A 6,673-nucleotide genomic window follows, 5' to 3' on the forward strand; every position below is an offset into this window, starting at 1 on the left:
GCCAAGAAGGCTAATGGCATATTGGGCTGCATTAGTAGGAGCACTGCCAGCAGATCAAGGGAAGTAATTATTCCCCTCTATTCAGCATTGGTGAGGCCTCATCTGGAGTATTGCATCCAGTTTTGCCCCCCCCCCCACTACAGAAAGGATGTGGACAAATTAGAGAGAGTCCAGCAGATGGCAATAAAAATGATTAGGGGGCTGGGGCACATGACTTACGAGGAGAGGCTGAGGGAACTGGGCTTATTTAGTCTGCAGAAGAGAAGAGTGAGGGGGGATTTAATAGCAGACTTCAATTACCTGAAGTGGGGTATGAAAGGATGGAGCTCGGCTGTTCTCAGTAGTGGCAGATGACTGAACAAGGAGCAATGGTTTCAAGTTCCAATGGGGGAGGTCTAGGTTGGATATTAGGAAAAACTATTTCACTAGGAGGGTGGTGAAGCACTGGAATGGGTTACCTAGGGAGGTGGTGGAATCTCCTTCCTTAGAGGTTTTAAGGTCAGGCTTGACAAAGCTCTGGCTGGGATGATTTAGTTGGTGATTGGTCCTGCTTTGGGCAGGGGGTTGGACTAGATGACCTTCTAAGGTCCCCTCCAACCCTGATATTCTATGATTCTATGAACCAGTAAGGCCATGCTCACCACACCAGAAGCAGAGGGGCGGGACAGGAACAGGAAGTATAAAAGGTAGACCCTGTAGCTCAGTTGGGCTACAGCAACCGAGGGAGATGGACATATTTGAGCTACCAGAAACTGAGAAGTTGCTGGGATTGCAATGTATCCTGGGGAAACAGAGGATGACCCTGGGACTCAGGTGTGACGGAGCAGGGAGTGGGGCAGATTTGACCTGGAAATGTTGCAGGGGGGTTGCACTGGGGATGGGGGACTTCTCTTGAAGGAAGCTAACTGAGCTGTAACCTGAGCCAGGAGGGCGGTTGGGAGAAATAACACCTTCTGCCCGGGAGACGGAACAAAGGAGAGGAGGAGCTGGGGGGAGGGGGAGAGAGCTGCTGGAGGAGTTTTTAGTTTCAGTTTGGGCTGGGTGGTGCAACGCAGGGAACCCCTAGCTGGGGTCTAAGCTCCCTGAACCCCCCAGAAGGACTTGATTGAGGAGTTCTGGTTGTACCTACATGCTCTGCTTGGGACTGTGTTCCTGTCATTTAATAAACCTTCTGTTTTACTGGCTGGCTGAGAGTCACATCTGACTGTGGAGTTAGGGTGCAGGGCCCACTGGCTTCCCCAGGAGCCCCGCCTGTGCGGACTCGCTGTGGGAAGCGCACGGTGTGAGAAGGGGATGCTGAATGCTCCGAGGTCAGACCCAGGAAGGTGGAAGCTGTGTAAGCTTCTTGCCCTGGAGACAGTCTGCTCACAGAGGAGGCTTCCCCCAGCCAGGCTTCCTGACTGGCTTCGTATGGAGCAGTTCCAGAGCATTGCACCGGTGACTTTGTGACAACTGGTGGCAGTGGTGGGATGTACTGCACCCCGTGAATGGTGCTTCTTGCAGTAAGTGACTGGGGAGCAGTAAAGCATAGGGGGATTAACAAGGACCAGGCGTGCTGAGGGCTCAGAGGGAGCAGTTTCAGAGGCCGAAGGAGCTACGCTTAAGCCCTGGGAGTGTATGACCAGTGAGAAGGACTGTTGCAGTAACAGGGTCCCCCTAGGGACTGCGGTGAGCAGTCTCAGGGGCGGAGGAGCCTGCAGCTTGGCCCTGGGAGAGAGGTGGTGACCTTGAGAAGGGTTGGCACACTTGGGGTTTTTCCTGGAAACCATGGGGAGCTGAGAGTACACAGGCCTGTGAGTCCACAACAACTTGGGAACAGTGAAGTGATGGCCTAGCACCATCTCCTTAAGAAAGACATTGTGATCCTGTGCAAAAAGAGAGGGTTACGCATCGGAAAATTCACCAAAACACAGTTAATCGTGCAGCTGCAGGACGATGACCGCTCTAAGGAGCAGATTCCTGACCCAGATGGGGCTACAAGAGAATCTGGGAGCAGCTGGAGTGGTAGCCAGGTATCTCCAAGACTCCTGTCCACAGCCAGATAGGGGTCTTCATGATCAGGTTCCCCCTCAGGGGATCGGAGATAGATGGGATTGGAGCTGAGTCTGAGAGGGCTGGAGGACAGTGAGAAGGAGCAAGAGGACCGTGAGAGACAGCAAGAGCCCGAGAAAGAGCTGCAGGAGAAGCAGCAGCAGCATGGACTGGCGCTGGTGGAGCGGAGAGGCAGAGGGGACTTCCCAGGGGTGAGTGGGATAGACCCCGGGATGCCAGTTCCGCAGGGAAACTCGATACTAAATTGCTGCTCCTGGTAAATGGGGGGAGCGGGGGAAGGTGGATGCCCACCACACTGCCTTCGAGCAGGCTGGCAATTTGAACCAGGGGGACTCTGCGGAAGAGCCCTGGTATCTAGCTACTTTGCTGGGTCCCAAGGCCATAGACGCTGTGAGCCAGATGGGTGGGGTGGTGGACAGGCTTCAACTCCTGGCCCCAATCTGTATGTCTGCGTGGACTCTCCTGGGCTCAGGCCCCTCTGACCCCCCAGTGGGAGCAGAAGGTGGTGGTCAATGGGGAGACATTCCTGGGGTCGCGAGATCTTGGGACAGAGAGAACTGTTGTGAGGCCCCGGGTGGTACAGCCTCACCAGATGCTGAGGAGCTGTGAGACCTGGGTGAAGGTCCCCAGGATGAAGCTCCTCGCCCTGCCTGTGGCCCAGATCCCTGGTAGTTGGGGTTCTCCAGGATATCGGCTGTGAGGTCCTGTTGGGGGTTGGCTGTGTCTCTTTGGGACAGGATTAATGGCCGAGGATTTGAATTTGAATCCAGGGAAACAATTGGCTGAGACTGAAATTGTCAGTGAAAATGCAAATGACCTGGCTGGCAGGGGAGAGGAGCTGCTAGGATCAGGATACCTGCCTACCTGTAACCAGACCCCTGGGGCTGAGTGGGAGGGAGAGATGCTCCCCGCCCCCCTGCACACCGGGGCGAGGGCTCACGCTGGCTCTGATGCTGTGACCAGAGCAGAGAGCTTGCTGCCTGCCCCCACTGGGACAGCCAGGGCAGCGCTGAGCACGGTGGGAGCTGAGACCTCAGCTGAGTGGGGGGACTCACAGGCAAGGCAGGTCGGCTGCCAACTAGGTTTGCCTGGTCCAGACGTGCTGCTGGGAAGTGATTCCACAGCAGGGAAGAGGCTACCAGGGACAGGGCTCAGCGGGACTGTGACCCCAGGCCGAGCCAGCGAGAGGGAGCAGGTCCCACTCCCTTCCCCAGCAGCTGAATTCCAGACCGAGCTGCGGAAGAATCCCTCCTTGGAGAAGCTGAGGGAACTTGCTGGCCACAGCGCTGCAAACCCCCTTGGGGAATGCTGCAGGGACAGAGTCCCGTGGGAGAAGGGATTCCTGTACTGGGAATGGGCTCCCCAAGAGGAAGTAGAACTGTGGGGAATCAGGAGGCAGCTGGTGGTGCCCCAGAAGTATCGCCGCAGGCTATTGTACCTGGCCCACGATGTCCCTCTCTCGGGACACCAGGGGATCCAGTGTCCCAGGCAGCAGCTGCTGCAGAACTTTTACTGGCCCAGAGTCTATGATGCCGTCCAGCAGAACTGCGGGTCCTGCGACCCCCTGCCAGAGGGTGGGGAGGGCCCGGGATAAGAGTGAAGCTCCCTTGAGACCCCTGACCATCATAGAGGAACCTTTCCAGAAGGTGGCTATGGACATAGTGGGGTCCCTCAGCAAGGCGACCCGGTTGGGGAAGAAATACATCCTGGTGGTGATGGATTTCACCACCCGGTACCCAGAGGCGGTGGCTCTGTCCTCCGCCGAGGCAGACACCATAGCAGACCATCTTCAGCAGAGAGGGGGTCCCCAGTGAGGTCCTTACAGACCAGGTGTCCAATTTTATGTCAGCCCTGCTCCGGGGCTTGTGGGAGAAATGTGGGGTCTGGTTCACCTGGGCCTCTGCATATCACTCTCAGTCCAACGGGCTGGTGGAGAGATTTTATGGGACCCTGAGGATGATGCTGAGGACTTTGATGAATCAGCATCCGCAGGACTGGGACAAGTACCTGCCCCACCTGCGGTACAAGGAAGTGCCCCAGGAACCCCCAGAGTTCTTCCCTTTTGAGCTGCTGTATGGGAGGAGTGTGAGGGGAACCCCTGGACCTGGTAAGGGACGATTGGAGGGAGAAGGGGGAAGACCCCCTGGTGGATCTCTTCCCTGAGATGGGAGCCGTTCCTCCCATCAGGTGTCCCTTATTCAAAGTCACTGTGAAAACAGCCCAGAACCTGGAAAGAGAGGTCAAGGACATGCTGGCTTTAGAGGTGATCCAGCCGTTCAACAGCCCATGGGCCTCACCCGTGGGGCTGGTCCCCAAGAAAGACGGGTTGATCTGGTTCTGTGGGGACTATCGGAAGCGTAATGCCATCACCGTATCTGATACCTACCCCATGCCTAGGCCTGGTGAGATTCTAGACAAGTTGGGGTGGGGGCTCATTACCTCTCTACTACGGATCTCACCAAGGGCGACTGGCAGGTGCCTGTGGGCCCAGATGCCAGGTTGAAATCTGCCTTCACCACTCCTTTGGGGCTCTTTGAGTTCCTGGTCCTGCCTTTCCATCTCAAGGGGGCGTCAGCCACCTCCCAGCACCGGGTGGGTCTGTTACTGAGGGGGATGGAGAACTTGGCCCTGGCGTACATTGATAACATGTGTGTCTTTAGCCAGACTTGGGAGGAACACGTGTCCCATGTGAAGAGGGGGCTGGGCTGCCTCAAGGAGGCAGGACTGACGGTAAAAGCCGAAAAGTGCAAGGTGGAGATGATCAGAGATTGGCCCGTTCCCCAGACCAAGAAACAAGTCCAGGCCTTTATCGGGATGACGGGGTGCTACCGGAGGTTTGTACCCCACGTTAGCCCCCTAGCTGCCCCATCCCTGAGCTATGTGAGAGGGGTAAGCCAGACAAGGTGGTCTGGACCGAGCAGTGCCAGAGGGCTCTCTGTGCACTGAAGGAGGCTCTAATCCAGGGCCCGGTAAATCTGGTAAACCCAGACTTTGCCAAGCCCTTTACAGTGTTCACCGACGCCTCAGATGCAGGGCTGGGCACGGTGCTGACGCTAAGCGGGAGAGACACCCCATTGGGTACCTGAGCAAGAAGCTGCTGCCCCGGGAGCAGAACTGTGCGGCCTCAGAGAAGAAATGCCTGGCCATGGCATACCTTAAAAAGCTGCAGCCGTATCTATTTGGGCGGCGCTTTACTGTGTACACTGACTACTCTCCTCTGACGTGGCGGCATCAAATGAAAGGGGCTGATGCTGAGCTGCGGGTGACAGAGACACCTGGTCAGAGGGGTGCCAAGGTCAAGATGGGGGCTCTTAACCAAAAGAGCCCGAATCACAGCCCTCCAAACTGGAGCGCTGGAAAAAGACCCAATTCCAGTTTAAACCCCAAGGGTATTGGGGTGGCAAAAGGGCACGGGCCGCATAAACCTTCCCACATGCAGCCTGCAAGCACCATCAAGCACACCCGACCTATGGGAGGGTGTGAAACTGGAAGGGCCTGGTGTAACTCCCACCAAGGAATGGGAGAGGTGCTGGGGCATCCATGGGAACGTTGGTTGGTTCGAACTTCCCCAGGCTAAAGTGACCTCGCTCAGTTCGGTCTCGAAGGGGGGAGAAATGTGACGAAGTGGGAAAGTTCATAATGTTTTCTCTGAATACTGTGTGGGTGCCTCAGTTTCCCCTATGCATTTCTTAAGTATCTAGGTGGTGGGATAAGGGTGTGTGATTGTTGCAGAGCTTTAAAGGGCCAGTGTGATGCTGTCTGCACAGATTTCAGAGTAGCAGCCGTGTTAGTCTGTATCCGCAAAAAGAAGAACAGGAGTACTTGTGGCACCTTAGAGACTAACAAATTTATTTGAGCATAAGCTTTCGTGGACTACAGCCCACTTCTTCGGATGCATATAGAATGGAACATATATTGAGGAGATATATATACACACATACAGAGAGCATAGACAGGTGGGAGTTGTCTTACCAACTCTGAGAGGCCAATTAATTAAGAGAAAAAAAACTTTTGAAGTGATAATCAAGCTAGCCGAGTACAGACAGTTTGATAAGAAGTGTGAGAATACTTACAAGGGGAGATAGAATCAATGTTTGTAATGGCTCAGCCATTCCCAGTCCTTATTCAAACCGGAGTTGATTGTGTCTAGTTTGCATATCAATTCCAGCTCAGCAGTCTCTCTTTGGAGTCTGTTTTTGAAGTTTTTCTGTTGTAATATAGCCACCCGCAGGTCTGTCACTGAATGACCAGACAGGTTAAAGTGTTCTCCCACTGGTTTTTGAGTATTTTGATTCCTGATGTCAGATTTGTGTCCATTAATTCTTTTGCGTAGAGACTGTCCGGTCTGGCCAATGTACATGGCAGAGGGGCATTGCTGGCACATGATGGCATATATCACATTGGTAGATGTGCAGGTGAACGAGCCCCTGATGGTATGGCTGATGTGATTAGGTCCTATGATGATGTTACTTGAATAGATATGTGGACAGAGTTGGCATCGGGGTTTGTTACAAGGATAGGTTCCTGGGTTAGTGGTTTTGTTCAGTGATGTGTGGTTGCTGGTGAGTATTTGCTTTAGGTTGGGGGGTTGTCTGTAAGCGAGGACAGGTCTGTCTCCCAA

General features: G+C 54.5%; 1 protein-coding gene across 1 annotated transcript in view; it reads left to right on the top strand.

Annotated features, from left to right (window-relative positions):
* The first annotated feature begins 708 nt into the window (after window positions 1-708).
* SEPTIN4 (septin 4) overlaps window positions 709-6,673 on the top strand; it is a 91,891-nt gene continuing 85,926 nt past the window's right edge. Inside the window, exon 1 of the mRNA XM_034752497.1 lies at window positions 709-813. The gene's annotated coding sequence lies outside the window, so the exon portion shown is untranslated. The remainder of the gene's footprint in view (window positions 814-6,673) is intronic.

This window comes from Trachemys scripta, chromosome 18 (genome assembly GCF_013100865.1).
Source record: "Trachemys scripta elegans isolate TJP31775 chromosome 18, CAS_Tse_1.0, whole genome shotgun sequence".
Taxonomy (NCBI): domain Eukaryota; kingdom Metazoa; phylum Chordata; order Testudines; family Emydidae; genus Trachemys; species Trachemys scripta.